This window comes from Hylobates moloch, unplaced genomic scaffold (genome assembly GCF_009828535.3).
Source record: "Hylobates moloch isolate HMO894 unplaced genomic scaffold, HMol_V3 SCAFFOLD_6, whole genome shotgun sequence".
Classification (NCBI taxonomy): Eukaryota; Metazoa; Chordata; class Mammalia; order Primates; family Hylobatidae; genus Hylobates; species Hylobates moloch.
Genome location: NW_026652281.1, coordinates 87,520,693 through 87,533,041, shown reverse-complemented (window position 1 = coordinate 87,533,041; position 12,349 = coordinate 87,520,693).

Here is a 12,349-nt window from a genome sequence, read left to right as displayed (position 1 = left end):
TGAAAGCCCAACACTGGATGTGATGCTCTGGGGAATGACTGTGGACAGAGAACAGAAGAGGGCCAAGGAGAGAGCCCCAGGGCCTTGCAAAGATGAGAGGTTGGCAAGTGTCGCAGGCCACAGACACCCGTGAATTCCACCTGCCTCCTGCGCATCCCAGCACCTCGGCGGCCTCTTGGCTTCCGTTCCCCTCCTAGAGAACCCCCTCTTCCATACCTGCTCGCCATCCCCTCTCCCTGCATCCCATGGCAGGCAGGGTTCCTGGCTCCACATCTGAACTCTCAAAGCACTTCTTTGTTCAAACCAACCCTAGAGATAAATGAGACAATGTGTGTAAAACGCTTAGGGCATCCAGCCGAGGGGACCTCAGCAGATGCTAGCTCTCTCTGATGCCCTGGTTAGAACAGCATCGCCCTCTCTGCCTCCGCTGAGGTCCTGACCCCGAGTTAATCCTCTCTGCTCCTGCCTCGAATCACACTGTGGCTGGCACACAGTAGGGGCTTTTGAAATGCTTTGCTGTAGGCCTAAAGGGCTGAACACACAGGCCCATCTGGCCAGAGGTGACGCTGCCCCCACGGCTTCCCCTGGCCTTCCCCAGGACCCCTCCCACATCATTTTGTTTCTTCTGACTCTGTGCCCAGACAAGGTTACTGTCACCTTTTCGTTCCAAGAAGCTCTTGCCAGTATCACATCCACCCCTGGTGAGGGCAGGAAGGCAGACGGAGGCTGCTGCTGGTGGAGGAGGTGGGCAGCCACAGTCGCCCCCTTCCTCTGAAACCACAAGGGACAGGGGTGTTTTCTTCTCCTCTGCAGAACTAAGAATTCTCCATTTGCATCTTCCAGCAGCGAGCCGGGGTACATCTTCCACCTGGCGCCTCTTTTAACATCATTTCTGCGGACTTCTCCGGGTGACAAGTATCTTTGTGTTGAGCCCCCCCTCCAGCCCCTCCTGTTCTCCCTGGATTCTAACTCTCTCGCAGGCTTCCGCCTGCACAAAGGGACCATTGAGAGGCAGGCTGTAGGACGCCGCCTTTGATCTGAGGTTCTAATAACGTGTGTATGTTTGTGTCCCAAAACAGGGCAGCAGCTTTACTGGCTCACGGAGGCAGGGGGAGGAGGAGAAAGTGGGCAGATCATTACACTGGAGGCTTGGTCGTGAGCATTGGTTGGCACATTTGGAGGGCACCCCCATAGATTCTCATTCCACAGGCAAAGACCCTGGCATGGTCATGAATTTGCCAAACCAAGACCTGTGAGGTCAATGGGATGGCCTGGGCGCTCCATAGAGCCAGGGGTTGCAGGTTCACCAGGGGAAGGGCAGGAGTCATAAGGGAGGGGGACTTGGACCAGGTGGATCTGGTGGCAAACTGAGCAGCATACACCCAACACAAAGGAACAGTGGCTGCTGCACACCAGCTGCCAGCTGCAGGCCCAGGGCTGCTAGATCTTTTGATTTTTCAAGAATAGCTGAAAATCCAGGTTTCTAGGTGAAATCTCCAAATTGTAAAATGTCGGCAACTAATTTTAAAAACGTGAAGCCATGGTGCAGGCCAAATGAAATGCGCGCCTCTGCAGGAATCCAGCCTGTGCCTGCTGGCTTCGCCCTCTGCCTGGGTGGACTCACCCAGAGAAAATGTGCCCTGGAGGCAGGGAAGTGTTGGGAAGGGAAATAACCCAGACCAGGCTGTCTCCAAGAGGGGAAAGGAGGAGTGGGGATGCCGGACTGGGCCTGCTGCCCCGGTGTTCCCCAAATCCCCTCGCTGCCTCCAGCATGATTTCTCTGGTCCCTGAGCAAATGGGTGCCTAGTCCCTCCCATGTGCAAGGACAGCGCTGGGCACGGGGGATGCAGGAATGAGTTACACAGGGCGTCTGCCTGCCCTCAAGTCCACTCAGGGAAACAGAAGTATGAGAAACTGAACTCTACCCCACTAGCACCATAAAGGGCCATATGCCGTGTGTTCTCTCCTGCTATCCTGACAGTCCCCGAGGGAGAAGAGATGATGATACCATCTCCACTTTACAGATGAGGAAATGGGATCAAGGAGAATAGAAAAAGCTCCTCAATCCAGTAACAAAGACTAGATTCAAACCCCACTACTTGTCAGCGAAGCCCTCATATGTGGACGCCACTCCACACCATCTCAGGGACTGCAAGATGGGTCCCTCAGGTTTAGGCCATGGAACTCCGTGAGTTGTGCAGTGCATAACCTGTACAACTGTATGCGCTGACCCTGTGGTAGAACAGAAAAATTGCCACATATTAAGTGTTCATCAAAGTATGTATAAAGCCCTGAGGCTGAGCCCAGGAATGTCAAGGCTGGGGCTTTTCTAAGATCCCTTTTCCAACACAAATTTTGCTTCTGGTGAAGAAACACCTTCCTTCTTTGCCCAGACCTGCTGTCTTCCTTGAGTATCCAAGAGAAGTAAAGACCAAGCAGAACACATTCATTACTTGGCTCTACCATTTGCCCTCAGTTTTCCCATCTGTCAATGGGGACAGTAGGACCATCCTTGCAAAGTTACTGCTAGGAAACAAATCAAACATGCCTGAAACAACTGGGGAGGAATCTCAGGTGAAATGTGATGGCTCTGACTTTGCCACTTGGCAGCTGGCGACCTTGACCACCTACTCATGCTCACTTCTTTTGCCTGTAAATGGCATACAGTGCATGGCTTAGAATGGGCTCTCAGCAGGGGTTAGCTGTCATCCACGTGGCCTCATTCTCCTTCTTTATCATTCTCTCTATGGCCTCCCACCAGTGGAAACGTGCTCAGAAGGGGCCATGCCCCTCTCCTGCATACAACCTTCCATGGCTTCCACTTTCTTCAAGCATCCGGCCAACACCTTGAAGACCTCACTGGGCAGCACAGCACTGGCCTTTCCAGTGGCATTTGCAACACAGGAGCAAAGTGACAGAGCTCCCTGCAATGTGAAGTGAGGTGGGGCCATGCTACCTGCTGCCGCCTGTCCTCAGACACTGTTCCCTTGAGTGGGGTGAGGAGATGGGGTGGGGCCAATGCTTCTCCATCCATTGCCTTGAGTCTCCCCAGGGGGAACCCTGGGGGAAGGAGGGCCTAGTCACAACACCTTATCTGGGGTTGGCAGGTCAGGGTCAGGCCCTAAGAGAATGGAGTAGGCCTCAAAAAAGAAAAGAGGAGAGGAAGGAGGGGCTGAAAACGGGGCCTGGGAGCTCCTTCCTCCTGTGCTCCCTGCTCCTCCCCCAGCGCCTTAACCTTCTTCTTTGTAAAAGGATGCTATGGGTCCTCTTGAACTACACAGCCCAAATGGCTAGGGAGGAAGCGTGAAACTTTGAAAAGCTCCTTAGCCTCATTCAAAACCTGGAAAATGGAAACTAAACAGCAATAAGATATTTTGAAAGGTTTTATTTATTTATTTATTTAGACAGGGCCTCACTCTGTCACACAGGCTGGAGTGCAATGGCACGATCATAGCTCACTACAACCTCCCAGGCTCAAGCAACCCTCTCGCCTTAGCCTCCGGAGTAACTGGGACTACAGGCATGCACCACCATACTTAGCTAATTTTTTTGTAAGTTCATAGACATGGGGTCTTGCTACATTGCCCCAGCTGGTCTTGAACTCCTGGCTCAGATGATCCTCTCACCTCAGCCTCCCAAAGCATTGGGATTATGGGCATGAGCCACCACGTCCAGCCTGAAAGGGTTTTAAACAATGGAAAGCTGTAGTTACCATCAAAACCAGTACTTCATTCAATTCAGCGCTTGAGTGCGCATGTAACATTCTGGATATTTCTTTTTCCTTTTTTTTGAGACAGAGTCTGGCTCTGTCACCCAGGCTGGAGTGCAGTTGCACGATCTCAGCTCACTGCAACCTCTGCCCCCTGGGTTCAAGAGATTCTCTTGTCTTAGCCTCCCAAGTAGCTGGGATTACAAGCACCCGCCACCACGCCCGGCTAATTTTTGTATTTTAGCAGAGATGGGGTTTCACCATGTTGGCCAGGTTGCTCTCGAACTCTTGACCTCAGGTGATCCACCCACCTCGGCCTCCCAAAGTGCTGGGATTATAGGCATGAGCCATCGCACCTGGCCCATTCTGGATATTTCTAGCTTCAGATGAAAATAATTTAGATTTCAAACATTTTTCGTTGCCAATATAAATGCCAGGTTTTCTGTTCTTAAAAAATCCTGAGATGTGCTAGAATAATGAAAGCCAGTGCTGGGACGTCTAGGCTCCTCCTCATCTCGCACCCCAGGCCTCTCTGAGCTCCACCATCTGGCCAGTTCCTCAGGTGCCCACGCAGCCTCCTGAGCCTGGGTCCTCTCCGTGCGGTTCCCCTCTCTGCTCTCCCAACTCCTGACTCTTGCCCACCTGTCAGTCCCAGCATAGATGTTACTTCTTCCTCCGCAAGCCAGCTGGAGCCCTAGGGAGGTCTCACCTTCACCCCGGGTGGCTTAGCAGGAGCAGCAAGTTTCTTATTCCCCATACCCTCTACGCAGTATCCAGAAAAAATTCTGGAGCTAGCTGTTAAAATAATAATAGGAAAGCCTGCTTAGGAAAGAAGGGGCTGAGGCTGGGGTCTGCAGGAGGGGCAGGAGTGGGGAGGGCTCCCACTTTTATGTAGCCACCCCATGAAGATCAGTCCCCAGCCAACCTCTGGCCAGAAGGCCAACTCCATGTGACCTGTGGAACACGTGTGGTGACAGACTGCGCGTCTCTGTGTGGCCCTCCAAGGTGACCCCCAAGGGGCTGTCAGGCTGCCATGCATCAGGTGCAGGACAGGCACCAAGCGGGGTGCCCTGGGCAATGTTGAGATGAAATCAATCTCCAGGAGATTAGGTGCAATCGGGGAGTGCCACCAGGCACACAAATAACTACAGGTTGAGGTAAGCCATGAGATAATATATGGAAGCTCTTGGCACAGAACCTGGCAAACCAGAGGCATATAATAAAGCGGCTCTCATTATCATTATTACAATAGCATCAAAAAGTAACACTTTCTTCAGGACTTTTTGATTGTAAGGTACACTGTCAGAACCCAACTGAAAGTAGTCCATGAAGAAGGGAAACTTATGGGCTCACGTAAACCAGGTTTTGGGAGAAGAGATCAAGAGCAGCTTCAGTCTTAGAGCCTAACAACCTTGCTTTGAGAGTGGAAAGATAATTCTTCCCCAGCTCAGGTGAAGAAAGTCCTTGGGAAGGAATCTGATTGGTGGAACTTGGGTCATGTGTCTATTCCTGGACCAATCACTGTGGGAGTTTGATTAATCCACAGGATTGAGCCTTTTGCCCAATCCTGTGGCCAGATGGAGTTGATTGGTGACCACACCCCAACCACAGTCTGGATGGGAAGAATCAAGTCGCCCAAAGGAACAGAATTCAGGGTCTGTCCAATGCATAGAACTCAGGGTCTGCCTGAGAGGTCTTAGTCTAACATTATGGATGGAGGTAGCGAGTCTCATATTTTATGGAATAGCTTGCCCAAGGTCACATGATTTATAAGTGGGGGCCCTGGGATGCCTCTGTAAGTTTCCTTACATCTAATCCCCAGAAGCCTGGCATTCAGAAGGAAGAGAATGACCATGGGCAGGCATTAATGTTTCCCACGGCTGAGTCAGCCTCCTGCCTGAGCCAGTCCCGCCATGTCCGGAACCAAGCCCAGTCTTTGGAGATGACTTTAAATGGATGGACTTGGCCTCTTGGTCAAAGCACAGGAATGAGAAACTGAACAATCCAAGGAACAAGTTAACAACCATCTTTGGCCCGGAAACACAGGTGACCTCGAGACCAGAAGCCCCAGATCTGAAGGAAAGCCAGCTTAGCCAGGAAGCTGGAGGAAAAAAAAATACTTTAGTGAAAAAAGAAATAAAAATATACATCATACACTGCCTGAGGATTGCCCTTTAAGGCTTGGCCTTAATGATGTTCGGTAAGGTGATTTTTGGATTCCCTCCCATTGAGCGGAACTATAGGATATCCTTCACCAGATGGCCCTGGGCCAAGGATGGAGGGAAATCATGACGTGATGCTGCCATCCCGACTCCCACCTGGATCAGCTGACACCACTGGGGGGAGGCCTGTGCCACCCTGGCAGGGGAGTAGTTCAGTCTCTGATAACATCTGCAAGAACTTAATGCTTCAGGGTAATCAGAGGCCAGTCTCTGTCCGTCTCCCTGACCTGTGCATACCACATCCCATCCTGGCTTCTGCAGCTCTTAACTCCCAGGAGCATCCAGTATTTTTCTTTTTCCATCTCGTCTGCTATCAAAACTTACCTGTCCTAAGCCCGCTTCCATTAGTGCTCTATGAGAAGCCTGGCTCATCTGACTAGGATGCGATGCTAGTAGGGGTGTGAGAGTCCTGGGCAAAGGTGCCAATCATCTTTCCCTTCCAGAGAACACATGCAACGCCTAGCAGAGAGGCTGTCCCATGTCAGAACCCATGGCTGGCTCTAGGGATTGAAGTGATCATCCTGACAGATGCTCAGGGCAACACCTTCTTGGCATCCCCAGTTCTTCCTTCCATGAACAATGAGATGCCAAGTCCTGTCCACTCTCCCTAAACCTCTCTTGAGTCTGCATCCCTCCCTCAGCACTGCTACTGTCCAGGTGTGATTAAAGGTAGGCATACATTATTCATCACTCTCCCCATGAAGCCCTTGCCTCTGGGCTGGCCCTGTGGCCACTGAACTAGCAGAATGTGGTAGAGCAATGCCATGCTCATGCTGGCCCTAGGCTTTAAAAGGACAAGCAGCTCTTGTTTTCTCCCTCTTGGAATGCACACTTCTGGAACATTCTCTCTCAGGACCCAGCTTCTGTGCTGGAAGTTCAAGCCACATGGAGAGGTCATGTATGTGTGTCAGTCAACAGCCTCAGTTGAGCTTCCAGCAGACAGCCAGCCACAGCTGCTAGCCATGGGTGTGCACCATACAGGATGTCTGGCCCAAATGGGTCCCCATTGACTGCAGTCCCATGGAGCGGAACTACCCTACTGAGCCCAGTCAAGCCCAGAGTCACAAGAGCTCATAAAACAGGTACTGTTTTGGCTGGGCACAGTGGCTCACGCCTGTAATCCCAGCACTTTGGGAGGCTGAGGTGGGCGGATCATGAGGTCAGGAGTTCGAGACCAGCCCGGTCAACGTAGTGAAACCCTATCTCTACTAAAAATACAAAAATTAGCCAGGTGTGGCGGCACGTGCCTGTAATCCCAGCTACTCAGGAGGCTGAGGCAAGAGAATTGCTTGAACCTGGGAGGTGGAGGTTGCAGTGAGACGAAATCGCACCACTGCACTCCAGCCTGGGCAACAGAGTGAGACTCCATCTCAAAAAAAGAAAAAAACAAACCAAAAAAACAGGTATTGTTTTGAGCCACGGAGTCTTGTGCTGGTTTCTTACACAGCAATAGGTGCCCGGAACACCGGGTTCAAGTCCTCATCATCACTTCTGGGTCATTTGCAAGTTTGCTAACTAACAGATCTGCCAGCCTCTACCGCCACCTATTTCCCAAGGTTATTTTCCAAGCCCAGAACTACTCATGTCATTCTTCTGCTCAAAAGCCTTCAATGGCTTCTCATTGTCCATAGCGGTACTTGGTACTTACCCTGTGAGAGTGCACATCAGAATCACCAGGGCAGCTTCTTCAAAATATAGATATTCCAGCTGGGAACGGGGGCTCATGCCTGAGAGGCCAAGGCGGGCGGATCACTTGAGACCAGGAGTTCAAGACCAGCCTGGACGACATTGCAAGACTACAGCTATACACAAAATAAAAATAAAAATTAGCTGGTCATGGTTGTGCATGCCTGTAGTCTCATGTATTCAGGAGGCTAAAGCAGGAGGATCACTTGAGCCCAGGAGTTTGAGGCTGCAGTGAGCTGTGATCACACTACTGTACTGCAGCCTGGGTGACAAAGCGAGACCCTGTCTCTAAAAAATTTAAAAAAAAAAAATTCCACTCAGAGGGTTGGAATCAAGATATCAGGTTGTGAAAAAACACCCCCTGTGTGACAGATTAAATTATTAGTCCACAATTCTTCCTTGTCTCCCTGTATCATGATTCACTGTGAGCAGACCGGACTACCCCACACCACTGATGTTGGACTTGACTGTGTGATGCATTCTGCTCAGTTGAATATGGGTAGAAGTGATGCTGTGCCAGTTCCAAGCCAAGGTCTGAAGAGGCACTGCACATTTCCACTCCTATCTCTTGCACTCCAGCTCTTCACCATGAGTTTGCTGCAGATGGACACTACCCTTTCAACCTAAGTCCCCAAATTACAGGCATACAGAACAGGCTTGAACCCATCCCATACCCTGGCCCAAGTTCAGCCAATACTAATCAAGTTCATCAGAGTCACCCCAGGTGATTTGCAAACCTGTAGTGAGAAAAATAAATTTTTGTTGTTGTATGCCCTGGTTGGGGTGGGAGGTCACCTTTTATGCAGCATTATTGTGGTAATAGCTAACCAAAGTATCAGATGATCCTAAAGCATGTCCCTGCTTAAGAACCACTAGACCAAAGGCTAAAGTCACAAACGATTCATCTGGCAATTGAGACCTTCCTTGGTCTTGTTTCCATCTGGCCTCATCTCCCAGCTTCCTCTTCTGAACCAATCAAGGTTCTGGGTGCTAAAACAGAATCCAATGCTCATGAACCCTAAAAGAAAAGGGACTCCAAGGTGGCTGTAAAATCAAACTGAGAAAAAAATGAACGGAAAGCAGGGCAAGTCAGGCAGGTGTGGCCAGGGCCAGAAGAGGCCACAGGCACAGTTGAGGTGGAGAAAGAGACCACCGCTTGTTACCTGTGCACCAGGCGCTGGAGCCTCAAGCTGCTGTTTGCAAGGAGGGTATCTCCAGCTCTCCCTGCTCCTTTGGAGAGGGAAGCATCCCATTGGCCAGCCATGCCGTGGCCATCAAAGAGAAGGAGAACATGTGTTAGACACTTAAAGGGGACAGGGGTCCCACACTGGGCAGCCAAGATCCCCACAAACATCCCCAGTAAGCTTCACATTCCCTACAAATAGGAACCGAGTTGATATGTGTAGAGCTCTTCAACTTTTCCTGGCATGTAGTAAATGCCATGTGAATGTTCTTAAAATAAATATTAAATATATAACTTTTAGACTATTGGCTAAATAAGACGCTTTGATTGTTCTTTTCAAGGACAACTCAAAAGCCACCCCTTCTCTGAGACCTTTCCTGATCAGGTGGAAAGTGATATTTCTTTTCTCAATGCCTCCAACATGCTTGATCTGCCTGTCCTTCTTGATGCAGCGCAGGAGCTAGAGTTATCTGTGGTCTTGTGAGACGTGAGGTTTTCCCCAGTGCTGAGGTCAATGCCTGAGGTCTTACAGGTAATCCGGAAGTACAGGGAGAATACCTGAACAGAGGGACCTCTTGCCAACTGTGAAATCTGAGCCTGCCTCTAAACCCTCAAAATGTGGGCCGTGGAAACAACCACTCATTTCTTTGCACTGCTGTGAGCCTGAGCCAGTGTGTGCAGCCTGATCCAGCACAGGGCCTGCTGGCAAAATGCCATGGTGCAAAAGGCTTCCAGGTGACAATCCCTGATTGCTCAACCCCGTATTTTAAACAATCACTGTCAGCTTTTGAGCTGAGCATCCTGCCTTTCCAAGTTTGCTGAGCCTACTATTTGGAAATATTTTGCAAATTGGCAGCTCCAAGAAAAAAGTCCTGGAGTCAGAGTGAGTGACCTCTGACCCAGATGGGACAGGCTGCTGAGTCTCACCTTCATGCTTTCTCTAACCCTGGCCCCTTTGTTAAAACCCCCTTCAAGTCTATTGTGTAAATGAGTGCCACTGAGGACAGGTAGCATGCTTCATCCATACCTCCTCTGCTCCTTTTCCTGATCCCCAGTGTGCTTTGACTCCCAACAGCCAACACTTGCATCTCATTGTCAGAATGCTTTCTACAGCTTGCCAGACACTGCAACCAATGATTGGCAACATGGGGGTATCAATACCCCAGCTCCCTTGTTCCCTGCTCATGCAACTCTGAGTTGTGACTCGTATGTCTCCAGAGCTCACATGTGGAATTGAGCCAAATTACCCTCTGTGGGACTTTGCTTGATATCGGATCCTTTCCTGATCTGCTTCCCTTCCCTGCCCCACTTTCTCATCCCTTATACATTTCCTTCTCTAAGAGTCTGCTTCTGGGAATCCAGCCAAAGACAGTAGAGAGAGACGAAAATTTAAATGATAAAAATGGTCACCACTCTACTTTAAAATCCTTTCATGCATTAGTTATCTTAATGATCTCAAACACCCTACAAAGATGTAGGGGAATTCTTATCCCCATCTTAAAAATGAAGAAATCAAGTCTCAGAGAAGTTGAGTAACTTGCCCAAGTTATGTAGTTAGTAAGTATTGAGCCAAGAAGTTCTATTACATGTACTGCCTCCCATTAGAAAGATGCCATCAATAAGAATTATACATATTTCTATAAGTTAAAACTTGATAAAAAATACAAATCTAATAAGCAAATTGTGGATAATGACAGTATGCATTTATAGGGGAAATTAAAGGTATAATGTTGATTGTTTTTATCTGTCATAGCTCTCCATGTTTACCCCATTTTCTTCTGGTATCAGATAGGGTAGGCATGCAACCAGAATTCCTTTGCCCACACTTGGCCTCTGCATACAGACTCAGGGTTGGAAGGTAGCAGACTCTTCTGCTGCTGATATCCTCTGAGATATAAGTTCCAGATCTCGTTCTTCAGCCCTTTCTTCAGTCCTTTCATAGAGACCACCCCAGGATTATTCCAATAAATGCCCAAAAGTCTCAGTTTAGTCAGAGCCCATTGCTGCTGCTTGTCAACAAGACATCTCAAGTGATGTAGAAATTGATATCAGGAGTAGGGTGTTAAAAGTGACCCATTCTAAAAATATGGAATTGGAGACTATATAAGCCAATAAATCCTCCTTAATTTTGTAAGCAGTTTTCAGTGGGATTTTTGCACCTGCATTCAAAAGACTCTTGGGTGGTGTATGAATAAAAAGGGATGGAAATGCCTCTTCCCTGAATAACCTTTCTTGCACTACATGCCTATGCCTATTCTTCTTTTCAACTGTGTGATACATGTTTGCTTCATTCCTTTCCTATTTAACGTACATTCATGCTTTTCAAGGTAACAGAGGATAAGGAATCAGGTGGTCAGTTCAGGGAGGGAGCCATATGATGTATCAGAAGGGAATGGGCCTGGTGCATCATCAAAGAGATATTGTGGGCTATGGCAAGAGAGCTATGGGCCTGGGGAGTGGGAAAGGTTGGTTCTAGTCCCAATCCCAACTCTGACTTGCTGTGTGTCATTGGTCATGAGTCTTCTGTCTCTGGGGCTCTGCCTCTCCTTTTATAGAATAAAAGGGGATCTCTAAAGTGCCTTCTAGATCCACCACGTTCAGATGTTTGGAGGAAACACAAAGACACATGGCCGACATACCATGCACAGACTGATGAGGTGAGAAGAGGTGCTGAGTCTAGGTGGGCCTCTCTGGGATTTCACCTGAGCATCTCTTTGAAGCTGTGAGCTCATAGATGCCACATTTCTGCTATTCCCACATTTTTCTCTTCTGATCCTATCCCACTCATATTGTGGCAGAAACTCATCCATCTCCCAGTATCCATTCTCCCTTTATTCTTTTTAGTCATAGAATAGCCACATTGCTAGAAATTACACTACTTTCCAGCCTCCCAGGCAGTTACATGTGGCCGTATGTGAATGGCATGTGAGCAGAAGCGATGTGAGCTAGCCCTTCCCATCTTCTTCCTGCCTTCTTGCAGACTGAAACATAGACACAGCACAGAGATCCAGCTTCCGCCATGGAGAGGGCAGAGCACAAGATGGAAGTCACTTGAATTTCTGATCCGCTTCATGGGGTCAAACTGCCTTCCATTCCCAGACCCCTTCCTTGCTTGGAGTTTTCCATGAGAGCAATAATCTTCCATCTTGTTGAACTTGCCGTATTTGGGGGACTGTTCTTAACAGCAGCTTACTCTGTGCCCAAACCAATACCTCCTACCCCATCTCATGCTCAATTTTCAGATACTTTGCCAGCCAGGGCCAAGGAGCTAACCTCTACCAAGAAGAGAGGGAAGTCAAGACCAACCTGGGAAATGTGGCAAAACTTCGTATGTACAAAAAAAAAAATACAAAAATAAACTGGTGTGGTGGTGTGTGCCTGTAGTCCCAGCTATTCAGGAGGCTGAGGTGGGAGGATGGCTTGAGCCTGGGAGGCGGAGGTTTCAGTGAGCTGAGGTGGCGCCAGTGCACTCCAGCCTAGGCGATAGAGTCAGACGTTGTCAAAAAAAAAAAAAAGAAGAGGAGGAAATAGGAGTAGGAGAAAGAGGGG